The 26,926-nt window shown below is 46.0% G+C and overlaps 1 long non-coding RNA gene across 10 annotated transcripts in view; it reads left to right on the forward strand.

Moving 5' to 3' along the window:
• The window catches only part of LOC135421525 (uncharacterized), a 122,112-nt gene that overhangs the window by 31,052 nt on the left and 64,134 nt on the right, over positions 1–26,926 (forward strand). For all 10 annotated transcript variants that reach the window (XR_010434044.1, XR_010434041.1, XR_010434047.1 and 7 more), the window contains exon 2: positions 10,773–10,890. This is a non-coding gene — a long non-coding RNA (uncharacterized LOC135421525). The remainder of the gene's footprint in view (positions 1–10,772; positions 10,891–26,926) is intronic.

Below are 26,926 nucleotides of genomic sequence, written 5' to 3' on the forward strand. Positions count from 1 at the left end.
CTTCAGAGGAAGAAGAGAGGAAAAAAAAAAGATCCCATTCATTCCCGCTGTTTCCAAACAATGCAAAGAGGACGAGGACTCCTGTGTTTGTAGTGAGCTCATATAAGAAACAAGCAATAAACGAGGAAATCCTGGTGACCTGCAGTGTGCCCCAAGCCCTAACGTTTCTGGAGTTTTACTGTCGATGGACAGAGCTGCAAAGTGAAATGAAAGCAGCTTTTAAAGTCTCTATTCTTCTCGTCGGCTGTGAAATCTCTGCCTCTCTTTGTTGAGTATGATCTTTGTTGGTGTTTTCTTTGTGCCTGGAGTAATTTCTGTGTTGAGAGTCTGTTGTGCCGCTTCCCAGCGCTGCCACGCAGTCATTGTTCATCCTGACACCGACCCTTCCCGGGAAGCGCCCGCTCCGCGGCTGCAGCGCTGGCTGCCGGGCGGCTGCACCGGGGAGGCGGACAGGGCAGGGGGACATCAGAAAGGCTCCCCAGTGCCCCTGGAGAAAGCACCCACAAACCCTTGGGCTCCCCTGAGGCTTTGTGCAGCCAAAGGGAGCCACGAACCTCACAGAAATGTCCCTGCCCAGTGAGGTTTGGAGAGTGTTGTACTTCAGGTGGAGGGGAGAGGGTGAGACGGGCATTGCCCAGCCCAGTCCATGGCTCTCATGGCCCCAGGGCTGGAGAGATACAGTCCTGCAAAATGTGCTGGAAGAAGCAATCCTGCCTTCTGAAAGAGAGCCCAGAGCGCTTCACAGGATCCCGAGACTGTGTTCTATGCCATATAGAATGGATATTAATGAATATGGATAAATATTGATATTAATTATCTCAACCTGCTTGAAGCTTCTGAAAAGTACATGTTTGGGGCTCTGCAAGACGTGAGCTGACCTTAATTCTGCTGGCACTGAGCTGGGTGTGCTGACAGCCTTGCACAGGTGCCGATGTCTCTGCAGTATTGGTTGTCCATGGGGACAGGTGGGATTATGCACAGTGTGAGAAGTGAAATGTGCCCCGTATATCTGCAGGACAGCAGGGATTACACACTGTACTTTATAACTTTCCCGGCTTCTCATCTGTAAACTTCACAGTCAGGGTAACAGATGGGGACAGCTTGGATGTTGCAGATACAGTTTGATGTATATGGACTTGAGCCAATGTCCTATTGAAGCTGAGGGTTGTCTTCCAGCCTCTGGATCACGGGAAATGAATTAATGCAGGCTCTGGGGTCATCATAAATACTCCCCCTGTCCAAGGAGTGATGGTGTCTGGTGTGTGGCTGGAATATTACACCTTGCAAAGGCAGGCTCTAGTCCAAAGCTGTGCTGAGCTGTTTCACCCCTGATGCAACACTTGTTCTTGCTGGGAGTTTTTTCAGGCTGGCTTGGGAAAGCAGGGAAGCACACACAGGGAGATAATGAAGTGATAACAGCAAATATTCCCAGAGAAGTCTGCATGGCTGCTGTGAGACCAAAGCCAGGGTTTGGGAAGGGTGTTTTGCTGAGCCAGCTCCTCTGCAGAGAGCAGTGGGAGCACAGCAGTGAGTGCCTGTGGGGGCTGCTCACACCTGACAGCAGGGCTGGCCAGGTCCTGCTCCTCAGCTGGTAGTGAAGGGAGGTGAGGGGGCACCCAGCCTCTACCCATTCTCCTCCGGAGGAAGGGGCTCATGGAGCCCCTCCCTGCCACTGCAGACATGGGACGCTCCCTTCTTTCTGTCACTCACCCATGTGCTTCAGTGTCTTGCTGCCAATCCGAGGCATTACAGCCTGGGTAGGCGACAGCATTTATTGGTTTTGTCCCTCTGTTATAGGATGTCTCCTGGGTGTTTGGAGAGGCAAATCTGAGCTTGTGCACAACTTGGCTGTGTGACTGTGAGCTGGTAAATCATGCAGAGAGACATGTCACCCTGGCTTGAGATGCTGTGGTTGTCCCTGGCTTGGCTGACAGTGCCTCACTGTTCCCAATGGCTCTGGGGACGCAGTGCCATGCTGGTACTAAAACCTGGCTGTAAAATTATAGGTCTCTCTGTTTGGAAGCAGAAATGGGGGATTCAGTCTTCCCCTTCTCCCCTCCCTTTCCATCACGTTTCCTTGGAAAAAAGCTGCTTTAAACTTCTTCCCTGGCTTGTCCTGCTGAGGCAGAGCTCAGCGAGTTGCATCTGCCTGTCATGTCACGTTAGTGTTCACTGTGAGCCACTCCATGACATCCCAAGCAGACTGGCGTACCATGGAAATAAAGTTGCTCTATGTGAAAATGGAAAAGTCGTCGCTTTCCAGAAAACAGGCTGGAGAACATCAGCTGCAAATGGGGAAAAAAAAAAAAAAAAAAAAAAGCTTGTCTGAGTGGATGAAGGGATAGCTTTTAAAAGGCAGACCCAGCTTCCACTGATGTCAATGGAAAGCCTTACACAAACGTTAATGGCTGTGGAGTCATGCCCTAAAGCATTATATTTTTTGGGATGATGTCAAATTGTAGCATCCCAAACGAAGCTTTTGTGTTGCTATAATAAGGGTTTTTTTGATTCAACTACTTAGGTTAGGTCTTTAGTGAAGTCACTTCACCTCTCCCTGCCCCAGAAAAGCAGCTCTCATGAAACCTGTGAAACTTTATCGAGCGCTTTGAGATCTATAGGTGGAGGAGGCTATTGGGGATGCATTGTTATCACTCTCACTAGAGAATGATTTGAGGAAGGAAAAATGTTTGTGGTTCTTTGGACGGATCTGCAGAGGGTGGAAAAAAATGAGTAATTTGTCCCCTATTAAAACATTATGAAATACTTCAACTCTGGAAGGATTTCCCTTGTGCTTTTAGAAACCCCCTGAGTTCAAAGCATCCACCCCCTGACGCTCCAGCCTAAGCTGTATCTTGTAATCTCCGTTGTACCCTTTGGGAAATCTCCCCATGGCTTTGTTTACACAAGAGAGACTCTTCTAAGGAAATGTTATTAAAAAAGACATTTTTTTAAAGTGGGATTTAAATAGTAAGCTACATTCTCTCTGTCAGCAGTTCTCTCCCTTCATTTATAGTGGATCCTGTTCTTGAATAGATATCCATCTCCTGTCTGGCACATTGGTATCCCTGATAAAAAGGGCAGGTACTGGATGAAAAGATTGAAGAGAATGGTGGACCTGCTGCTCCCCAGCTGGTTTGTGAATATTTGGAGCTGTCAGCTGGTGCAGTCAGCTGCCACCACTACTCACACCATCTCCACAGATCCTGGATGCTGGGAGAGGTGACTTTGCACAGAGGAGCACTCACTCACAGAACAGGTCCACCAGCCTGTGGGAGGTCACCTCCAGCTGGCCACAGGACAAGCATGGTGCTCACCATTTGCATGTCTGTAAATTACATCTCCATTCAAGGACACATGTTGAAGCAGGCTGATAGTTAATTTTTATTGTCCGTGGTGGTCGTCATGTGTGGTCCATGTTGGGGAGGACACTGAAACTTGTCCAAGTGTTTCCTCGAATTGCCATCATAATCCTATCATGGAGGTAGCAACAGATAGCTGAATATTATGGATTCTTTTTGCATTGCTTTGATAAATACTGTCTACAGGGTATGTTGCAACAAATATTACAAGTCCCAAATAGAGCATTTCATAGGCAGTACACAACCTGATAATCTCATTATTTCCTACTCCTACACAAAATAAGAGCATCATCAGATCAGCCTTATGTTTTGCAGCAATAGAAATAATTAATAAAAATCAAACTGCCACCTATAATGTCTTTAAAAAGCAATAGAGAACATGGAGAAGCTTCTCCAAAACGGCTCTGCCTCCCAGGACTGGAGCTGAGGGTAATATCTTCTGCAACTTCTCACATGAAAAAGGGAAGAATTGTTTTGCATTCAGATTCACTTTGAACATTGTGAATACTTTATGGTAGTTTACTTGCAGAAAATGGTGAATTTTTAAGGGCTTATTTGTAAAACATGAATTTTGAGCCTTTAGGAAGAACTGGTTTTACCAGGTGCTTATTCTCAGTCTTACGGGTGGCTGAGCAAAGCACAGTACACAGTGCAGAGCCTCACTCACAAGTGTCCACAGCCACCTTCCCATGACAATCTGCAAACCTCAGATTTTTGACATATCATAACTCAATCATATCATAACACAAGTCTACCTACCCACACATTGGTTCTGAACTGCTCATTTGGTTTTGCCAAGTGTGGAGAAATCCACTCCAGAAAGCAGGAAGGTAGATGAGGTAGGACATTCAGAGAACACTGTGGGAAGCATTTCTCAAGGTGCCCTCAGGGGCTGCAGCTCAACCAGGAAGGAAAAATCACAGAATAATGTGGGATGCAGAGCTGCATGACGTTTGTCCCTGTAGTGTGATTGCCAGTTGTCTCTGGAGGACACAGAATCATAGAATATCCTGAGTTGGAGGGGACCCACAGTCCAATACCTGGTCTTGCACAGACTGCTCCACGAATCTCACCATGTGCCTGAGAGCGTTGTCCAGACAAACTCTGGCAGGCTTGGTGGCATGACCACTTCCCTGGGCACCCTGTTCCAGTGCCCAACCACCCTCTGGTTGAAGAACCTTTTCCCAATATCCAACCTAAATCTCCCCTGACACAACTTCATGCCGTTCCTTTTGGTCACCAGAGAGAAGAGATTAGTGCCTGTCTCTCTGCTTCCCCTTGTGAGAAAGTTGTAACTGCAATGAGATCTCCCCTCAGCCTTCTCTTCTCTAGGATGACCCAGCCAAGTGACCTCAGCTGCTCCTTGTATGGCTTCCCCTCTGGGCCCCTCACCACGTTCATAGCTATTTTTGGATGCTCATCATTATGTTACAGACATCACCAGTATGTTTGGGCCACGGTTTGAGTTTGGGCTAGCCTAACTCAAGTAGGAGTGTTTCCAGCACAACATTCCCCTTATGGTGGCTACTGGATTATTTTCCACTTAGAAACACAGCCATACTTTGACCTCCCTCCCATTACCAGCCCTCCACGCTCAGGGAGGCTCAGGCTGTGTCTGTGGTGTACCCCGAGGGTTTGGCATTACTAAGCACCATTTAAAAGCAGTGGCAGCAGCAGGAGCTCTGTATTCATAATGAAAAATTCTTCAGCAAGCAAAGCAGTATAAGGAGATAGAAGGGAGCCTGCCCAGTTGGGAGTCATTTGCAGATAGTTCTGGTTCATTTGTTGGCTGCTTTTTCTCTGTTTTCATCAGCCACCACTTCCTTTGGCTTAGCAGCACACTCAGAGCACATTCTTTGCTTTAAGCACCTGAGAAGTCCTATTGACTTCAATGGGGCGACTAATGTGCTTGATTAAAGGTAAGTACCTGCTTCAGTGTTTGCTAAATCTGAGGTTTTGGAATAAAAATAAATGGAAGGATCCTGCCTGCACAGGGAGGACCTTCTGGGCAAGTATTTACTCTGGAGGTAGAAGATACTAGTCCTATGGCAAATTTCCTATCTACAGTGTCTTTGGTGATCTTCTTTTGGGAAGATATCCACACCAAATGTAGGGATCTGAACTGAGCTTGGACCGTTTACTGTCATGGTTGCAGGAGGAGAAAATTTTTTTCCCTGCCATGGCCTGGTATGTAAATGTAAGAAAACTGTGAGAGTGAGTAGCTCTTCTCTTGAGGGGTGAAGAAGGCACTGTTCACCCTTTTTATCTTATATTATCTTGCATTAGGATTAATTTAAAGCTGGGAAATATAGAAGTGCTGTAGAAAATCTGGGTTAGATTCCCAGCATGCTGCCTGACCTGAGTCAAGCCGCATCTCACAGCTCCCTGTGTGCCCTGCATGCCTCGTTTATCCATCTGCAAGACAAGGATGATAATCCAGGTGTCAGTAGTGAAGTGCTTCACAACCTATTGACAGCAAGTCTCTATTTACAGTGGTGAGAGTGAAGAGGTCAAACTTTGTGCTGGTGCAAAGTACTCAGTCTGTGGTGCTCTCAGCTCCCAGTCAGTGGGAGCCATGGCTGGAGATCCCTCACTGCACCCATGTCCATACACACAACAGTTGCTGAGCTTAAGGGACTGACAGCCTAATGAGGTTTGTGATCTTTTGTCTCTAATAGTTATGCCTGCTAATTATTAGTATTAATTATGTACAGAGTGGTGTTTTATAGGCAAACAGAAGACAAGTTTCCTGTCTCATAATATCCATAATGTCAAATCAAGGATGAGAGAATCAGAGCAGACCCAAAATGTTTTGGAGGAGGAAGAGGAAGGTGAGGAAGCCCATCTCACCTTTCAGATCCCAAAGACCATGGCAGGATGACCCTGCTCAGTACCAAACCAGGGCAGCAGAGGTAAAACCAGCACTCCCCGAGCACTTTGAGGCTGGCTTTGTAACACCACAGGCTGGGCCCCTGCAAGGGCTCCCAGTCAGGGATGCCAGGTGGGAACAGGTCAGCTATAAACACTCTGCCTGGCGGGGAGAGTGAATCTCTTTGAGAGCAATAAGTGCTGGCAAGGACCAGGACAGAACTAATGGGCTACTGGCCTCGGGGGACTAATGGGCTGGCTAATAAGGACATGGATTTTGACATCGCAGAGCAAATAAGAATTGGCAGGCATTAACCTCAGACATGTCTGCTACCTAGAGAAATCCAAGCCCCTCTCTCACTCTTCATTCAGTTTAGCATATTAATGTTTAATTCCATTAGCATCAGCAGTGGGGGCTGCAGTTCAGCCCGGGAGCTGTTTGGGCGAGCCTCAGGAGGTGCCACTCTTGGAAGGGGGACCCTGTGGCTGGCTGGGAGCCAGGATCAGCCCCTGCCCCAGCTCGGCAGCAGTTGCTAATGCTGCCGTGGCTCCCAGCATCTGCCTCTTGTTTGTGCTCCCCTGCTAATTCAGCATCAGGCACTGCTGCCCACTCCACAGGCTGTCTCCTCCCTGACACATGGCTTCTGTGTTCCATTTCTGTTCACCGAAGGGATTTTCCATCCTTCTTTCTCTCTCCCCTCCACTTTTCACCCCTTTCTCTTTCATGTTCAGAGTGCAATTCCTATGTGCCTTCCAGGAGAAGCAAGGTTGCAGGGGCTGCTTCCAGGATGGAAATAGGACAGGGCAAGAGCTCCTCACAGAGAAATGAACCATGTTGATTCATCTCCTCAAGTCTCCCTGCTCTGCTTTCCTCACTAAGTGGCAGTGGCAGCAGCAGCATGGTGTTCAGTGGTGCATTTCCCTGTGTTCGACCCGCCAGCCCTGCACCTCTGGAGAGAGGATTGATCACAGGAGGACAGGAGAGAAGCAGACCCAATGTCTGGTGTGATTCCTTACAGAGCTTACAAATCTAATCAGTGAGGTGGTGTTCTATTTTTCTCTCCTTTTTCCCCTTAATGTTTCCCTTTAAACGAGATATTAAAAATAGGAATATTAATTTGGCAGATGGTGCAATTGGGCTTTTGGCAGGAGTCTGCACACTGTGCTGCGGAGTTGCAGACCTCTGTCTCCATGCTGGAGCACTGAGCGATGCTCTGGCTCCTCTCCAGGCTCTGCCTTCCTCCAGCTCCTGCTCCCTCCTCCAGTTCTCAGTGCTGGGGCGGAGGGAGCTCCGATGGGTCCTTGCTCCAGCTGCAGCTAAGTAGGTTTGATTTCTGACAGTTCTGAGCCATCACCAAAGGGTGGAGAGCTCGTTTCTGCTTTAATTGCAGCAGGTTGATAGAAGTGGGAGTGCTGTGTGTGTGGTGCATTACTGCTGTGGGGGATAGTTGACCCTCAGTCCTGAGTTTATGTGGAGCTCCTGGGTGCCCTAGGCTTTCTGCAGCATCCAAATTTCCCCTTCTCAGGAGGGTCTGTAGGGGCTGAGTGTGATGGGGCTTGTTTCAGATGTGGCATGGAGGTAGGTGGAACATTTCCAACTGGAGACTTCTCTGGACCCTGGGTCTTTATTTTTTTTTTTTCTTCTTTTGTTTTGGTGGTGGTCTGGTTGGTGTCAGCTCCGTGCAAGAGGAGGGTTCTGGTATTTCATTGCTTTTCATTGCCTGAATTTTCAGAAATGCTACAGAGTTAAATATCCCCTAAATTTTCCCTGCGGGAGCTTTGGCCCAATGCTGCAATTTCACCAAGGGCAAAGTGAGCCCTAATTAACCCCAGCATCTATGTTGCATCCCTTTAGTCCGTCTGTAGCATCCTGTTGTTTAACAAGTCTCTCCCCATGCTGTGCCTGAGACCAGCCTCAGTTTCTCGGGGCTGCACCTCAGTAGGGTCCTGGGAACAGCAGGGACAGGAAAAGCAGAGTCAGGCCCCTCACTTGCAGTTCATTTCTCACATGCACACAAGGTTTTTGTTTTCCAATTCTTTTGGTATTTTTTTGCTGTCCTTTGAACTCCTTCTGGCTTGTCTGTCTTTGTTACAATGTGATGCCCAGATATGGGTGTGCTGCTTCAAACAGCAGCCTGACGAGCACTGGGGGAAGAGCAGAATAATTACCTTTCTGGGCTGCAGCAGCCTGGTGTTATTGACTTCTGTTCAATCGATCATCCCCCCAGACCACTCTCTGTTGTATAGCTGTTTGGCCAGATATCTCCATACAGCCTCTGTCCTTTTGTTTATTCCTTGCTATGTGTTAATCTTCTGCATTTGTCCTGCTGAATCTCTTTGTATTGATTGCAGGCCACTTCTTTAATTCATCAAGCTTGTATTGCATTTTATTTCTGTCTTGCAAATTATTTGCTACCCTCCCATCCTGGTAAAATGCTTAGATTTCATTAGTATACCCTTCGTCTGGTTTCCAAGTTGTTAATAAAACTATTGAATCATATTGACCTTGCAGGACACTCAGTGGGACCCCACTTAACATTTCTGCCCACTGGACTCTGAACTGTTGAGGTATTTGCACATGTATTTTTAATCAGCAGTACATCTCTGCTCTTGTAGTTCATCTCATTTACACTATGTAAGTAGCCATATAATGTTTTGATAATAAAAATTATGATCTGTGTAGTTCCAACCACCCACCTGAGGATCTTCCTAGTGATAGATATAGTATCTGACACGATGGTCTCTGAGCCCTTCTCTGTTGATGAGCTGCCAATAACAATGAGCAGAATTTGTGTAAAATCTGAAGTTAAAATATCACATTTGCACTGTCAGAAAGACCTCTTCAAGGCCTTGATCATGTAATGAGACTCCAGAGCTTTCCTGCCCAACAACCTGGCCAGACTGGGGCTTGGATTTGTAAAATCATGGTTGTGCTCAGCATCTCTCTGGTCCTGCTCAGGGAAGGCTCATCAGCAAGCAGCTTGCTCAGAGTCCTGTGGACTTGGTTTAATTGTGAGCATAAAGATGGGCAGTTTGCAGAGGCAAGGGCTGTGCTAAGCTAGTGTCAGGCAATGAGACTGTTGCCTGGACTGAGGGGATAACCCCACGGGTCAAGTCCCCTACGCCAGGGTGGGTGGCAGCATCTCACACCTTCTCTGGCTGTTCCAGCCCCTGGGTGTTCTTGCCTCCCTACCAGATGTTCTGCTCCACAAAAGAGCTTATCTTTAGCAGGTTTTCCTCGCTCTGTTGGGGATAGAAGTTGCCTTTAAGTAAAGGGAGAGGTGACAGAGAAAAAAAAATCTCTCTAATTCAGTTACATGCTTCTGACTGCCAGAACCAGCTTGCATTTCACACGCCTGTTTTAGGTGGTTGCTGCTGCCAGGACCTGGTACTGCTCCATTTGACATTGACAGAGAAGGCTCAGTTTTGGTCCTGACTGACACCATGGATCCTTGGCTAGTGAACATCAGCGTGTCCTTGACCACTGATGGCAAACGTGTTCCCTGCACATGAGAAAATGAAGCCCTAATAAAAATGGATCCTACTGCTCTTAAGGCCTTTTTAGAAAAGTTGGGGATAAATTGCTCTGACCACCTCTGCCTGGATGGGGCTTGCCTGACTTTCATCTCTTTAGTTGGTCAGTGGGTACTCCCCTGCATGATTCATTTAATGCCCTTTCATTTTATCTAATGTTAAAAGATCTGTGGTTTTCCCAGTTTCCCCTTGCTGTCCTGGGAGACAGGATGTTTTCCCCCTCACCTTCTCTCATCCTCCCCAAGGTGCTGGGGACAGTCCAGAGGTCTCACACAGGTCCTTCCAGCCCTAGGGCTGTGCGTGGCTGTGTCCCACTGCTCTGTTCCTCTGCAGGGTGTCTGTACTCTGGCAGTCCTTCTTCTGCCTATGACAGCTCCTTTTCCTGCTAACTGTTATTGAATTACACAGTCTCTTAATTGTCTCCTTTTCCTTGAAGACTAAATCAAAGCAACTCTTTAGTTCATTAGTCTCCTTGCTGTCTGTCAGAACTGACTTTTTTGACTGAGCCTGTCAGGCGATGCTCCTCCTCCCCTCTCTCCCAGCAACTCTGAAGGAATTCAACCTCCAGTGCTGTTTCTTATGCCTCAAAGATGCATTTTGGGGACTCCCCCTGTGATTTCCAGTGAGAACCACTCCCAGTTGCATGGGGGGATGAACCAAAGTGAGGGGATGGCATGGCCTGTCCTGTCCCACCTGTACAGTGCTGCACCCCCAGTGGTCAACTGAGCTTCTAAAAGCGCTCAGTTGGAAGCTGAAAAATCTGACTGAGAGTGACATATCCAAAGTCCCTGGCCTATGGGACAGAAGCATCTCTTCCCCCAACTCTGGGACCATCAGACCTCAGGAAACCAACAGCTTCTGCTAGCAAAATTATAAAGGGCCTTAAAGCTGAGGGAGTTGAGATTCATTTAGTGAGGCTAAATACTACTTGAGACAAACACTGTTATTTTTACATCATGTGAGAGCTGTGTCTCCTGACAGTCTGGTTCTCTTCTTTGGGACTCCTTGCAGAATACAGCAGTGGTCTGACTGCTTTGGAACGAGGCTGCAGAGATGCCATGGATCCAGATACATCAGACCTCAGCTGCCAAGATCAATCCCAAGCAACATTGAGACAAGAGGCAGAAAGGTAAGATGGTCCCTCTCTCACAAGAAGAGATCACCCATCTGCGATGCAGAACCAAACCTACAGGCTTCCCCTTTGCCTGCCCAGTTTGACCAAACCTAGATAAAATGAGTCCATGCTATTTGGGTGTTCCCACAGAGATATGTGGGACTAGTCGTGTGTGAGAGTACAGCTGCACTTGGGGAAGGCTGGCAGGATCTGGCCCATGGAGGCTGACATATGGTAAAGCAAGATATGTTTCCAAGCATGTGGATCTAAAAATTATTCCTACAAGGTGCAGAGTTACATTGATTGTATTACTGGATTATCAAATGATTAAAGCCATTAACAATCCACTCTTGAGCAATCAACGTAACAATGTTTAGTTGCCTCGCAGTAACAATTAAAAGATGAAGCAATTTGCAATAATTAGGTAGTATCTGGAAAAAAGTAGTCCTCATTAAGAGAAGTTAAAAAGACTTTTTCTTATGGTTGAGATGAACTTAGCAGGCCAATTTTGCTCCTTCTTGCCCTCTCTCCTTCCCCCCTCCCCCCTCCATTTTAAGAAAACAATCTGTTCTTTTTTAGCCTTTTATTCTGGAAAAGATCAAAGGGGACCTAATGACTAGTTGTCTCCCTCTACACTCAGGGGATGGTGGGAATCACAGGACCACGGTGCTGAGTTTGGGAGCTCCTTTTCCTGGGGAAGCTGTCCTGAGCCGGTGCTGAGTCGTCAGGCTGTTTTGCTGCCCAGTGGGATTTCAGACTGCAGAGTCTCAGCAGTTTCTCTAGCAGGGGAGGTTTAGGGAGTGAGCACTTGTTCAGGCATGTACCTGGCTCTTCCCCTTCCTCAGCCCCTCAGAGAGGACTGGGCATCCCTTCCAGACTTGTGTTGTCTTGGCAACTCATCGGGTGTCAGTGAGTGAAACAGGAGGCAGAGCAGTCTTGGACAGGGTCAACAGCAGACCTGGCTGCTGCAACAGGTGATGTGTTCTCCTTGTGGCACTGAAGCAGCCACTTGCAGAGGGGTCAGAGCTGCTGCCCCAGCTATGAGGTGCTGCTGCACGCCCAGATCCTGCATGACCACAACAAACACATGCAGATGGGTTTACATGTGAACTCTTGTACATGAGAAGATAGTGCATCCTCTGTGTTCAGGAATAGGAAAGGGAATAAGAGCCCAGTATTTATTTTCTTTATAATTATTTAGCTGAACTCAAGCATTTTGGGGCCCTGAGTCAGGATTATGGATCACTTGATGCTGGATATACCACAGATGAATGTTGGAATTTGCTCTAAAGGAAAGCTCATCTATGTACATATATTATTATTAACATATATATTAACAGGCTTTGCTGGGGTTGGTGATTCAGAAGATGTTCCATTTCCTCATGCAGTGAAAAAGTAGACATACTCCTGTTCTGAGTCCAGTCTCCAGGCACATACTTGGGTGATATTCCTTTGTGTTTGGTGCCATCAGCCACAGGGAAGTGGAGAAAGAGGGATGTGGGTTGTGTTTTGTGCTCAGGCTTTGAAAGAAACTTGTGTGTACAAGTGTTTGTGTATGAAAATAAAAACTCATCCAGTGCCTGTGCATGGAAGTGAATATCCATTGAGGAGGTGTACTGAGGAACTTCCAGTAACAGGTTTCTCAGATCCATAGCTCATGCAGGGATGGGTATGTTACTTCACTGAAAAATAATCTCTTTGGTGACAGTCCAATCATCCTGTCTGGACGATTCTGCTCCAGAATGTCAAACAGATTTTCTACCTGAAGGTACAAGTGAAGATGTTCAGGTCAATAAGTAATTACAGACATTGGGATGTGGCTAGTATCCTGGGATTCCCTCTTCTCCTCTGGCAGAATGAGCAGTGGCCAGGATCTCCTCTGGCTGGCAGCAGGCAGGGTTTGGATTTTCTGCTCCACCCAAATGGCAGCTGGTCTGTGGCCTCCAAACCATACTGGGACACATGTGACCCTGGAGAAATGCCATCTATCTCCACGTGGAGTTTACAGCTATCCTGATGGTGCTCAGGAACTTGTGGGTGGAGCGGAAACAGTGCAAGCTCAGAGCAGCAGCTTGGGACAGAGTGCACACAAATAGGGTGGCCACACTTGCCTGCAGCTCCCTGAAGCAGAAAACTAAAGTGGCCTCCACCACATTTTGGGTCTCTGTAGGATGCAGAAATGAACAGAGAACTGGAGATATACGATCCCCAACACCATGTACAGCCTTTAGAGAGAATATGTTGACGGGGAAGGGCCTGGATTGCCACTGGTGATGCAGCACCAGTATGTCCTCCTCTGCTGTGTCCATATGGAGTACCATCTGGTGGCAGGATGCAGACTGTGCCTTCGCGCTTCCCTGGAACACGCAGCTGCTGGGATAGCATTGCCATTCGAGGCACAAAAATTAGAAATTATATCAGATACTGTAAAGTTGTCATGAACGATACGAACTGATAGGAGCCGATGTTCTTTAGCAAACTACTGCTGTCACAAATAGAAAATGAGAATGGATTGAGCTACATTAGGACTGTGAGAGTAAATCATATGCAGTTTCTGGAATATTTAGAAATACGAGGATACCCTGAAGGTATGCTTTGCTGATGAGAAGACTGGAGCGAAAAAGGCATTTAAATAGTGGATAGACAGGAAAGATGTGGTCACTATGATTATTTATATAATCCTCAGAAGCAGAGCAGCATTTGAAATTAATGGTCAAATATACCTCAGACAATACTCTTGCATGTATTGCCTACAGCTTTTTTTGGTCTTTAGTGTCATGGCTGAAACAGGGCTGACACCAACAGACATCATTCCATGTCTGCTCTTGGGTGGGATAGATGTAGATCAGACAGGTTTGTTCTCATATTCAATGAAAGGTGAACGTGGATTACAGGGCAGGTGTGGCAACGAGGCTCCGACTCCATACATCCAACACTAGTTGATGTTGTTGGGTGCCACTTGAATACATCATCCATTTTGAGCCCAAAGTTCATGCAAACCAAGCACTCCCAGCAGGATTAAAGCTGGGGAATCCCTGGCACACGTGCGGCTGGAAGGAGCCCTCAGCTCAGCTGCAGCCTGTGGGGTTAAACCAAACCTCAGGGAGAGAGCTGGAGGCAGGGTGAGCAGCCTGGCCAGAGCTGAGGGTCTGAGCAGGGCTGCTGTTGGGGTGTGCAGTGCTCTTGGGCCAGCTGGGAGCTGGCACATGAGGGTGGCAGAGCATGGCTGGGTGGTGTGGGCAGCGTGACAGTCACCCCTCACTTCTGCTTTGGGCAGGTTGGTGGCAGCCCTGACCTCAGTAAGAGGGGATCTAATGCAAAAGCAAAGTGACTGGAAGATGTTTTGATGATTCTCTTCACTGTCATTCAGTATTTCTTAAAGAATACTGCTAGCTGCATATTTAAATGGAAAAAAATTATTTTTCCACTGCTGTCCTCTTCAACTGCTGCCCATTTTTTCTCAAAAAGTACCAGAGTGCTCTCTCTCCCACAGGGAAGTGTCTGCTATTAATCATTCCTTGTAGGGAGCCCTAAGGGACCCCAGCCCTCCCCAGTGCTTCTTGTTTGATGTGCCCATGGGCTGTGTGTGCCCAGGCTTGCAATGAGAGTGCTGGCACAGTGTCTCTTGGGTATTGGCACAACTCAACATGCAGCAGCAGCAGCTGACTTGTGATGAGGGTGGGTGGGTAGAAGCCCAGGTGTGAGGCTGCTGCTTTCCATGTGGCAGCAGAGTGAGCCCCTTGATGATGGACCCAGGGCCTGTGGGCAGCAATGGGAGGATTCACACTGTTGGTGCTTTGACTTGTGCTCAGCAGAGGTAACGTGGGAGTCTGGGACAAGTGCTGCAAATGCTGGTGACAGACTAGCGTTAGTCTTGGCCTATATTTATGTTGCCAGCTTGGTATTCAGACTACTTCCCAGAGTAATGGGCTCTGCCAAAATAATTTATTCCTGATTTCAGCAATGTGTGTGCATCTTTCTGCTTTTATTCACAAATAAAAGTTATGTGGAATGCTGTCTTACAAGAACAGAAATATATTTAGTGATTCAGGTGGTGTTATAAAGCATGAAAATGAAGCTCATGTTGTCAGTCACTGGTAGGCTAAGACGTATTTATACCTTTGGTCATAATTTCATTGCTTTAAAATACCTGGTTCAGGGTTTGAAGTTGCATAGGTAAAACAATAGCACTTAGAGAAGAAATGTAACAGAAATGCTTTAAAGTCCTGTGTGTGTGTATATATGTATATCTAATGTATATTTTGTAATATCTATTTATCTGTCTATAATAGGTTTTAAACAAAATATACTGTCAGTGCAAGACAGAGCCCTGTACTTTGCTGAATTTCTTAGGAATTTTCAGAGTCTGAGCATGTCATATGAGCCCTGAATTGGCAACACTTACTAATGCTGGGGTTTTTATTTTAATGGGGCTAGACACCCTGCTGTACTGGGCAACACACAGCTGCCTGCAGCAGCTCATGGTGCTGCTGCAAATTAATAGAAATAAGTTATTTCCATTTTGGAAAGGGAGATAAATGGTATATTTGGTCCCATCCAGGAAATCTGCAGCAGAGTAGAAAATTGAGCCTCTGTCACTGAGTCTCCTACAAGCACTGCAGACATGAGCCTGTCCCACCTCTTGTCTCTATCAAAGGTTTCCAAGAATTTTGAAGTCTTGAGCTCAGTTTGGCACAGTTCTATGGTGCTTTTATGCCAATCCTGAAAGCAGTAATTATATAATTGCTTGCAAAATCACCTATAGCAAAAGATTACACAGCTCCTGACTACAGCTGGATCTCTTGGAATGCCTTTCAGACTGCTGCCCGCTCCCCTGGGCCATATCCAGGTGGATGTGAGGTGCTCCATGCAGGTCCTCCTCTACCATCATGAAGACCACCTTATTTCTGGTTTCATCCCTGTGTGGGTTCCCATGTACAGCAAGCCATGAAGGAAAGCTGAGCCCGGGGTCTCTGACTGCTGGCAAAAGGAGCTGTTGGGGAGGGACTGCCATGAGCAGCTCCCATGTCGTGTTGGTCCCTGGCTGTTGGGGCACAAAGTGTTTTGGGTGCGTGAAGCAGACTGAGCGCTTCCATGCTATGATTTATGCTGGCACTACTTGTCCTTTTCCTCAGGAGGAGCACAAGGCACACCTGCCCTCTCAGCAAAGGAAAATCCCATGAAAGCAAGGTCCATGACCCTTCCTCTAGCCCAGGTGAATTTCCCTGGCTAGTGGCTGGTCATAAATTCTCATTAGGCTGGTGTTGCCACAATGATGGGTGGCTGAGGGTTGGCAAAGGATAAGTCAGCTCCTGACTACTCGGTCATATTCACACTTGGACTAATTTCTGGTTTCAATGACGGCTGCTCAGCAGCACACACAGAGCACAGTATGTGGGGAATTAATTAGCTGTGTACTTCTCCAAGGGAGTTATTCTGCTGGTGCCTTGGGCACCGCAGTGATAACGTGCCTTCTCGAAGCAGCAGGGTCAGCCCTGCCTTTCTGCTGCCATAGCAGCTCTAGAGCAGCCAGGGCAGAGTTTTGCCTCTGTTTCTGCATTTTTCTCTGCTGAGGAGGTGAAGGCACCTCCGGGGCTGTCCCTCTGGCCCCTGCTGGGCCAGCAGCAGCTCCCGCTCCGGTGAACGTGCTGCTCACCCTGCTGTGCTGGTGAGGAGGCTCGACCTGCTTGAGAGCTCTCTGCACCCACAGTAGGGGATTATTATTTTATTTTTTTCCCTACTTGATCTTGTAATTTCACCTTGGGCTGCTGTGGAAATAAGCTGGGAGATGGGCTGGGTGACGGAGTTGGACCAGAAGCTGGCCAGAGGCCCTTTGCATATGTGGTTGTTTGATGTCTGCTCCCCGTCCTGTTCTATTTATAGCGAAGAACTTTCTGCAAATTTGATATTCGTTTTATGAAAACTTACCCAAACTTTCTTGAAATGCTTCCTTGTCCCTGCAGTTCTTGTGGAAAGGTCAAACTGTACTCATCAATGCATCGATTACGCATTTCTCCTTCTATTGATCCTGGTTAAAGACTCTCATGATAGGTGCCCTGGATACTAATCCTAACTGCACTGGAGGCTGCAGGAAAAGAAGAAGAATCTCCTAAAATTTTTTCAAGGTTTACTGGCTTTTTTTATATCAGGCAATGATTTACCCCCATAGAACAGTCCTGAAAGCTTGGGGAAAAGATGATTCCTCTGATTTCAGGATTTTTGATGTTAGGTATTTAGGGAACAACAAAGATTTAGTTGCTCTGTGCAGCTTGAAAGGAGGAAGTGGGTTTTTTTTTCCCTATGCCAGCTTTGTGAAAGACTATCTCTTTTGTACCAAAATACAGAAGGAAAAATATAATCCCGGTTGAGACCCGTCCACATGTAACTTGTCAGAAGTCTTTATGTTTCAGCCTCAGCAGCTCCTCACAGCCAGGAGGAGCTGTATTTCTTGTTACTGATGCAAGGCTGTGGCTTATCAGGAAATCTTCATTTTTTTTATTATGGGGCAAAAGACCCATGGTGGCAGATACATTTAGTGGAATTATCTCCTGTAGTGTTGTCACGGCTCTGCTGACACTCAAGTTTCACTTTCTTACACTGTGTTCAGTCCAATTCTGTCAGCTTCATTGCGAATTCCTTTCAAGCTGCAGGATGTAACGCAGTAATTAGCACCATTCCCTGCACAAGCGCTGGAAAAGAGGCACCAGGGGATTGAACTAATATCCCCTCTGTAGGGGCTTCTTGCAAAGCAGTGGACAGGAGCAGAGGAGAAGGAGAAAGCCTCAACCAAAGTGTGCAGCTGAACACGCTCCGAAGGTTTGGCACGGCAGGGGAAAGGAAAACTCTGGGCGGGAAGCCAGGCCAAGCGGGGTAATCATGTCAGGGATGTGATGGAGAAGTTCACCTTCACTGTATGAAGCAGATAATTTAGCAGGAACCTGTGGCTGATTATGTTTGAGCACAAGAGGATAGTTCCCAGTTGCACACCTGGCAGATTTCTGCTGTGCCCTATATAGCAGGGGCTGGCTCCATGCTGTGCCAGCTCGGCGCACAGAGCTCCTGGGATGAGGAGGAGGAGTGGAGTGGCCAAGACAAGGCTGTTTCTGCCACCTGTACTGGTTTAGGTGACAAGGACAGCAAGCATGGCAAGGGCTGTCTGACCACCCTGCACAGAGATAAAGAGAAGCAGGTGCCAGCCACTCACAGACCCAACCAAACTGCCCTAAGACCATTTGGCTCTAGTTAATTAGTTGCCAGAAAGATGGTAATTGGAGCCATCTTTGCTGCTGTCAGTAAAAGAATTTAATGTGCAAAGACCTCGTGCCATCCAAGACACTTGAGACCTTGAAGGCTGCAAGCAGAATGAACGCAACAAGCTTCAAGAGGATGCTGGTCAATAGCTGCCTGGGTGGGAGAGGTGCCAGCTCCAGCACTGCCTGGCACAGCCCCTCGCAGCCACCGCTCCACGTTCGCTCAGCCGCGCTCCAAGGCAGAGCAGCTCTGCAAAGACAACATCGATCTGAAATTTAAATCCAATCTAGTAACTTAAGCATTTTCAAATGCCTCTGAATCAATGAAAATGATTGAAGTAAAAATCCAGATGGCCACATAGCTGTATCATATAATACCGGCCAAAGGTTGTCTTTTTCTGAGCAAGGGTATCTTCTAACACAGACTTAATCTTCAAAGATTTTTAAATGCTGCAAAATACTCATCCTAGCAAAAGTCTTTAATATGAGCCTTTTCTCAGCCCCCCTTAGTAATCGTCAATGCTGTCACTGGGATTGTGATCTAATGCTTTATGGATGTTTTTCTGCTTCATGCTTCCTAATGTTCCGTCAGTGAGTCATGTGCACTGGTGATCCCAGTACCAGAAGCGAATCTGATTGAAAAATGCACGGAGATTGTCTGAGAATACGCTCAGGGTCTCCCAGGATCTTTGCTGCAGACCGTTGTAGCAGTTCTAGCTGGATAAGCCGGAAGATACTGAATGTGATGGGTATTTAGGATTTGTTTTCAGAGCATAATCCTACTAATACTTCCCTCTCCATTTGTCTGATCGATGCAAACATCACTGAAGCAAGCTGGCCAAAGCCTGCAGGATGATTAGGTGGAAGTCATTGCCTCTGATCACACACAGGGGACTTGGAGAGACAAGGAGTGAGGGACCAGGATTTCTTATGGTACCTCCAAGGTCCTTGCACTGAATTAAGCTGTAAATGTATGGGATTTGCTCAGGGTACTGGACTTGAAGGAGGAGCTGTCATAGAAGTCCTATCTTTGGAAGGCTTGACTAAGCCCATGCCCACGTGTGCCTAGGGAGTCTTCTTTGTTTCAATTTAATTTAAAAAAGAACTTCTATCCCTTGGACATCAGTGACCAACAGCACTCTGCGCCTGCAGAAGGTGTTTTGGGGCCTGCTGTACTTTAGTTTAACTATACAGCATGGGAAAAACTTATTGCTTCGGTTTCTTTTGAACCTGCTATTAATCATTTCTAGACAGTGATATCTCCTACTTCTTGTGCTGTGGGAAACAGTAAATCATTGTCCCCTTTATTTTTCCTACATGATATTCCTGCTTTTATAGCATTCTTAGGTATATTTATCCCAGGGGTAGGGAATCCCAGCCCAGGTGATGGCTTCTTGGATGGGAGCCCTTTCACAGCTATGTTCACATCTGTACTCTTTATGTATCATTTCCAGTTGAACTCATCTGGAAGCTGCAAACCAAAGCAGAGCATTTCCCATTTCACATAGAAATATGTTGGGCAGACTTGAGTGCAAATAGCTTCCTCCACTGCAAGCACTGACCATTTATTCCCTTTTTCAGTTTTGTTTCTTTGGAAGAGTTGTTATTTCAAAAGAAGTTTTGATTTTTGCACTGCAACACCTCATTTTCTTTAAAGACCCTTGGTGCCAACAGCACTTTGAGGACTCCCATAGGTTACATCAGCTGGATCCCCCTTATTCCCACACCAAGGGGAAATAATCTGATTTTGGTGCTCTCCACAGGTACCTCCCAGGACAGACAAGCTGATAGGGTATTTACAAACAGGTGGCATCAATGCCTGTGCTTCAATCTCTGTCCCACATCCTAAATTTCCAGTTTCACATGGCCTCTACAAGGTCAAGAATCCAAGCATGAGACACTCAGCTATTCCAGTGGTGAAGACTCTAAGTGCACACAGGTATACATAAAGATTATTTCCACCTTCAGATTGGAATAAAAATTCCACATGAGCCATTTGGGACTACCCAATCTATAGATTTTATTGAGCTAGAATCCTGTCTTCTGAAAAATCCCTGTTGTAAGGGTTTGATTGCGTCTCAGAAACTGCTAGAGGAATTGTATTTTAATGTGGTTTATTTTCCTCTCACGGCTCTCGGGAGGCACACACCCACATGAGGCTATTCTAAATGATAGTGTCGTTACATTTGAACCCTTAGTAAAAGGGTGTTTTTCAGCAATTGAATTCAAATGTTTAATTTTAAAATTTTGTTTTGTTTCTGTATACAAATTAAGGTCTCTGCCAGTACAAACACATCTTTCTAGTAAGCCTGGAGGTGTTGAAATGAAAATTAGAGCTGTGCAAAGGTGGGGATTTTTGTTTGATTTTTTTTTTTTTTAATGAGGTCTGTAAGGCCTGGGTTTGAGTTTGCTGCAACCTGAAAGTTCAGTCCAGACCTGAATTACAGCAGTGTTCCCAGGGCCTGGCATTGTGGGACCCTTGTGAGTGATGTGTGACATAGGTGAGAGGAGCCAGCTCTCAGTGACAGCAAATTCACCCTTAATGCCCTTTCACATGCTGTGCAGTCACATGGGGAGGTGAAGTCATAGGTTTGGCAAAGTCAGGAGAACTTGTGGTAGCCATTGGGTCTTTTTGCACATACTAGGGATGCCTGTGTTAGGATGTAGAATCATAGAATTGTTTGGGTTGAAAGTGAACTTCAAGATTATTCAGTTCCAACCCCTCTGCCATGGGCAGGGACAGCTCCCAGTAGACAAGGTTGTTCAGAACCCCATCCAGCCTGGCCCTGAGGATCTCCAGGCATGGGGTATCCACAGCCTCTCTGTGCAACCTATGTCAGTGCCTCACCTCCCTCACAGTAAAGATTTTCATCCTAATATGTAATTAGGAACCCAATATCTAATGTCTAAACCTGCCCTCTTTCAGTTTAAAGCCATTCCCCCTTGTCCAAAGTCCCTCTCCAGCAATCCTGTAGCCCCTTTAGGCACTGGAAGGGGCTCTGAGGTCTCCTTTGAACCTTCTCTTCTCCAGGCTGAACAGTCCCAGCTCTCTCAGCCTATCTCCACAGTAGAGGTGCTCCAGCCCTCTGAGCATTTTCATGGTCTCCTCTGAACTCACCCCAACAGGTCTGTGTCCTTCCTGTGCTGGGGACATGCTGTCTCAGACACTAAGGACTGACCATTTTCCTATGACCTGAAGTAAATCATCAGAATGCTACTTTGTCCCTCAACACACAAAAACTGTGTTTATGTGTCTTTTCTCTGGACATGGGATTTTATCGCCTGTGCTCCATCACAGCAGAGCAGGAGCAATATAGACCCTGATTCCTCTCCTTGCATTTTAAGTTATGATTTGGAAAAGCAGCAAGTCCTGCTTTACTTCCCACATCTGGGTTATGAGATATCCATGTCTTGAATTATAATGTTTTAATACAGACACGTAAAACTTCCTGCCTTAAGACACAAAATGATCTGTAACTATTAGGGATTACAGTTGAATGTTCCTGTTGGGGGAGTTTGAATCCTAAGGCTGCTCATGGGATTTTAATACTCTTGTCTGGAACAGCTGGTGCCAGTGGAAGTGTGCTGGATGAGACAGGCAATGGGCCTTGTCTTATCTCCCATTCCTCTTTTCATATATTTTTATTTCCATCTGTGCCTGTGTTTCAAGATATGAGCAGAGAGCAGGCAATGTGGATTATCAGTGGAAAAACTGAAGAGGGAGGCAGGAGAGCCCAGAGAAGTAGGAATGCGGCAGGGAGACAGAGCAGAACTGGAGACCAGGAAATGGCAGAAACAAGTGAGGGTTTTGGTGGGCCATGAGTGATAGAAGCAAGGGAGTTGGATGGCAGAAAGGCAGATGGGCAAAAACTCCAGAGGGAGACAAAAACTGAGGACAGGTAAAAACAGAGAAGGGAAGAAGTTTGAAATGGAGAGCAGGCACTGGACAAGAAAAAGGCAGGGGTTGAATGTGAGGAGAAACCAGCAGAAAATATCTCAGGGTGATGCCACCCCTGCACTGCATCACAAAATTTGCAAAGGGGAAGAACCAATTTCCCTATTATTCTGCAGCATCAGCCGCAGATTCTACATCATGGAACAGGACCACAATGTATGTGTTGCTCTACAAAAAGCTTGTCTCCCCCTTACAAAACTTTTCAATTTAGAGAAAAGACAAACAGAAACACAGACATTGGAAAAGTAGAGGATAATAAGACCATGGTCTGGACAGGCAAAACACCCTTTTAGATGCTGTTTGCATCACACCAACAGTCTAATTTATGTCTATCTTTTTATAGCACAAACTGGCATCTTAAGGAAATATTTGGGGAGAACAAGAGTGAATGTTTATGAAGACTCTGTGTAATCCTGAGGGATAAAGAAAGAAAGAAAATGTTTCCTCAGGAATAGAATAGCAGAGGTCTGCACCATTAGGCTAAAAAAGTGAGTGTTGGACTGGGGATGATGGTCAGTTTTGTGGAGAACATGGGGAGATGTACAGGTTATGTTTGGTACAAGGATTGGGGCTATGGGAAGGCTGTACAGAGTGGTGATGTGGTCAGGAAAGGTGCTGATTTTGGCAGCAGTATTCACTGTGAGATTTAGTTCCTCAAGATCAGAGAAGATGTAATGTTAATGGAGGTCTGGAGATAATGAGAGTGCAGACAACAGCTCTGGTGATGTAGCTGAATGCGAAATGCAAGGAAACATAATGCAGAACCTTTAAAAATTCAGACATGCTCTGGATGTGAGGTTGCAAAGGCTCCAAGTGGGAACTGGTGTCTGAGCAAGGTGCCTTAATGACCAGCAGCACAGTGATAGTATGAGGAGAAGGGAATGACCATATGAGGGAAAGGGATGTCCTTTGCCTTGAGAAGCTGGATCCACTGTCCATGGAGGAAAATGAGGACAGCAGACAATGTAAAGAAAAAGTTATCTTCCTGTGTGTAAGAAACATTCTTTTAGCACAGAAAAGATTTACCCAGGGCAAGAGAAGAAATAACACCACCCACCTGCTCTTCTCAAGCATCTTTGCTAATGCTTCACTTCAGTTGGTACTTCACCAGCTGAGGCAGACTGAGATGAAGAACTACAGTGCGCAGCTCCTCCATTTACCCTTCTTTCATCCTCCCAGAAACCTCTCAAACATCCAAGTGCAGGAATATTGCAGGGTTATTGTTCATCTGTGGATGCAGAGTGCAAGTGTGCAGTGCAGGCTCACAGCTGCTGAGACAACCTGTGCTTATACCCAGCTGGGCAAACATCTGCTTAGGTGCTTGAAGATGATGATTCTGTTGGTCATTTATGTTTAACTCATCCTGTGTATCCTAGGATACTGTAGGGGAAGAAGAGAGAATCCTAAGCCATTAACTGTGAGCATTAACACCACAGCACTGGATTTTATTCAGCGTCTACATCCTCACTTTGGTAGCCAAAAGTCTCTAAGGCAAAAACCCACTTGCCAGTGGCTGTGCTTGTACCATAGGCTTGTGGTGACTTTCAAAAGAGCTGTTCCACAGTGCACTTCTTAGGGCTGGGAAACAGTTAACACCTCCTGTATTTCTCTGCATACTTCCCATACTGTTCCACTTTATGCAGTGTCATTCATCACAGCGTGAGAGGTGCTTAGTGAACACCCACGCCAGCCAGAGCATCACTGGAATGCCCAGTCTGGCTCCGTCCATGCCTTGCCATCCTCCTCACACCCATCCTCTGGGCTGCTCTGGGAAAAGACACCTCATCCTGCCTCAGGAGCACCATTAAGGGAGAAAACAATCTGGCAGATATCAGTTTTGAGCCACTTTTATCTGATTTATTGTGGAAGTCACCTCTTTTGATTTAGGTGGTGCTGATAGTGAATGAGAAAACATGTGTTTCTAAAACAATGGCAATGAAAACATTTCTTGTCAGGGACTGTAGTTTATTGTCTTACTGCTTGAAAAGTAAAATATCCAGTAGGGAAGACACTGTGTCATCATAAAGCAAATGTGGATTATACAATACGACAATAACTTCACGGGTAATGCTCAGAGCCGCTTCTGAGCACAAGTTATATCAAGTTGTTTGTGCTTGGCGATGGTGCGAGCCCCCTTCATCACCCCGAGGTTTTTCAGGCCTGGCTTTCTACAGCTGAAAATGTGACACCTCTGGCTGTGACTCTTATTCTTCATTTCATATTAGCTCTTGACCCAGGCTTTTCTCCAGGGAAGAATCCCTGTGGTTTTGTTCAGCGCCTCCTTGCTTTCCCGTGTTAGGTGACCCTCGCAAATGCAGCTCCACTGAGACATGTCTCAGGGCACCTGGGTGGAAGAGCCTCTTCAGAATCAGCATTTGTGTTCATAATTAGTGTCTGAGACAGAGCATAACTTTGGCTTCCCTTCTCAGAAGGAGCTGCCGGTGTTGGCATCTCTCTGTCCCTCTCATTTCACTGTGTGCGCTCCTCTCCCTGATTCTGTTCGACGGTGTTTTCTTTCCCCATTTGGCAAGTCAGCTCACCTCTAAGCCTTATCATATTTAAATGTTTAACTACTCTCAGACCTTAATTAAGAGTAGTAGCAACAGCAATAGCTGTAGCTGTAGGAATGGCAGCGATTTCTCCTATCTTAAATTTTAATGGCTTTTGTACAAGGCTTTCCAGAAAGGGTGATTAATGGCACCCAGAGAGGCTGAGGTAAATGTTTCTCCATGCTGATTTTTACCCTTTATATTCATGACCCCCTTTCTTGACATGAAAAACTAAAAAGTCCATTTAGAAATAATTCTGTGATTATATTTTCTCTGGGGTTCAGTAGGTGCTTAATACAGCACTTAATATATGTGTTGAATAGGAGCTGATCTCTTAAAGACCCAGCTCTTGGTGGTCTCCATGCCAACTCAGCTTTGCTTTGAGCAGTAATTACTAATATTGTTGGTAGTCTCCAAGGATTTGATGGTTTTTGGAGACTAGCCTTCCCTAGACTAACCTTTATTTTTTTCATCTTTATACCAGGCTGAAAAGAGTAGGTGGACTTTTCATTTAATAGAAACATCAGTGCCTGAAGTTTTATTGTTTTAGGTTTGTAGAATGGGTCATTGAGTCATAAGATGTGAAACACCTGTTTGCATTTGCAGTGAGACAGCTAATAGAGTCTTAAGACTGAAAAAAAGAAAAGAAAAGGGAAAAAAACCCCCAACATCAAAAGATGCGAAAACCCTCAGGTCAAGTGGCAGCATCATGATTATTTGCTCGGACAGAAAATATTTATTGTGGCTTGTAACTGTGTCCACCAGGCGGTTAATTAGCAAATTGTAGATATTGTCACAGTGGAAAAAGTGAATGCAATTCATAGAAAATCCTCCAAGATAAGCAGCAGACACAAAGGTGATTAAGCTGTCAATAATGAAAAAACACAGAGCAGGGGGAAAAGCAGGTGGACTTCAGTACATGCCCACAAACTAAACCTAGGCCACAAAGCAGGGCAATTGTTTACATTGATAATATTTGTACTACCACAATGCCTCTGAGCTTTAGCCATGAACCAGGTTCCCACACCACACTGATCCTGAGCAAGAAATGCCTCTGCATTAAAGATCTTATGATTTAAACATGAGCCGAGAGACCGTAGATGGGCAGGAGCAGACAGAAGCGTGTCCGTGGTGCCGGTGAGGACTGCTCAGCGTGGCGCAGGCTGGCCCAGCACGACCACAACCTGCCTGCTGTCATTTGCTTGTCTTGTAAGCAACATGGCAAAGGCATTGGCATTTTGACAGTGCAGATACCGTGCAGAGATCTTCCCAAACGTTAATTAAGCATCGTGGAGCCACAGCGGTATTATTACAATCCTCGTTTTGCAATCAGGAGATCCGAGACAGCTTTGTGATGCTGGGCTGGGTAGCCCAAGGCTACTTGGCTGCGCAGTGGCAGCGTGAGGGGATGAACCTTGCCATCCTCACCAGCATTCCCGTGCTTGCCTCTCCCAGCTGACTGCACACAGAGATGATTATTAGTGGTATTTACTCGTATTTCAAAGAATGTGAACAAAGGCAGTAGCAAAAGCAAAACTTTAGATGACAGAGTGAAGAAAAATTATAAAACATTTTTAGAATTACAGTATTGTCATCTTGAGTTGGAAAAAGCTCAGATCTAAGCTCCCAGTTTATTTTTTTAGCTATGTAGGAGCATTTCTGCTTCCTCTTAGCTTGGCACAGTCTAAGATTAGCATGTAAGCGCCTCTGGCTTACAGAGCCTAGCTGTACACGTGCCTTCTTTCTAGATCATCAGAGTACTGGGTCCAGGTTTGGACAGGTTGTTTCAGATTATTGGGCCATTCATGTGATGATGGACTTCTGTAAAACCAGTACTGCGACTCATGCAGTTTATAATAACATACACGTTTCATAACAGGTATATGGTGTTAAATCTAAAATACTTTAACAGATGTTTTTAGGCTGTATCTAGGAAAGACAGTAACCTTTGATGAGTTTTATTTTGTCTTTCTGGAAACCTAATGTGTTTCCTATAGCTTATGACCACAATTCATTTCTAAGTGCTTTTCCCTGGCCAATTTCCATTTATCATTTAAATAATCTAGCAACAAAGATGAGGTATTCTGCAAGAAGGTATATGACTCTGTAATCATTCTACCTTCATATCCCCTTTGGGGGGAATTATTTGAGACTAAATGACCTTCCTGGCTATCAAGCATTACCACTGTAACACGGATGGATAATATGACACCCCTGACACAGAGCCAAAGGCAGGTTGAGCTGAGTGTGCTGTACCCGCACCTGAAAATGACAGAGATTTGATTAAAATGAATGTG

Source organism: Pseudopipra pipra, chromosome 13 (genome assembly GCF_036250125.1).
Source record: "Pseudopipra pipra isolate bDixPip1 chromosome 13, bDixPip1.hap1, whole genome shotgun sequence".
Taxonomy (NCBI): Eukaryota; Metazoa; Chordata; class Aves; order Passeriformes; family Pipridae; genus Pseudopipra; species Pseudopipra pipra.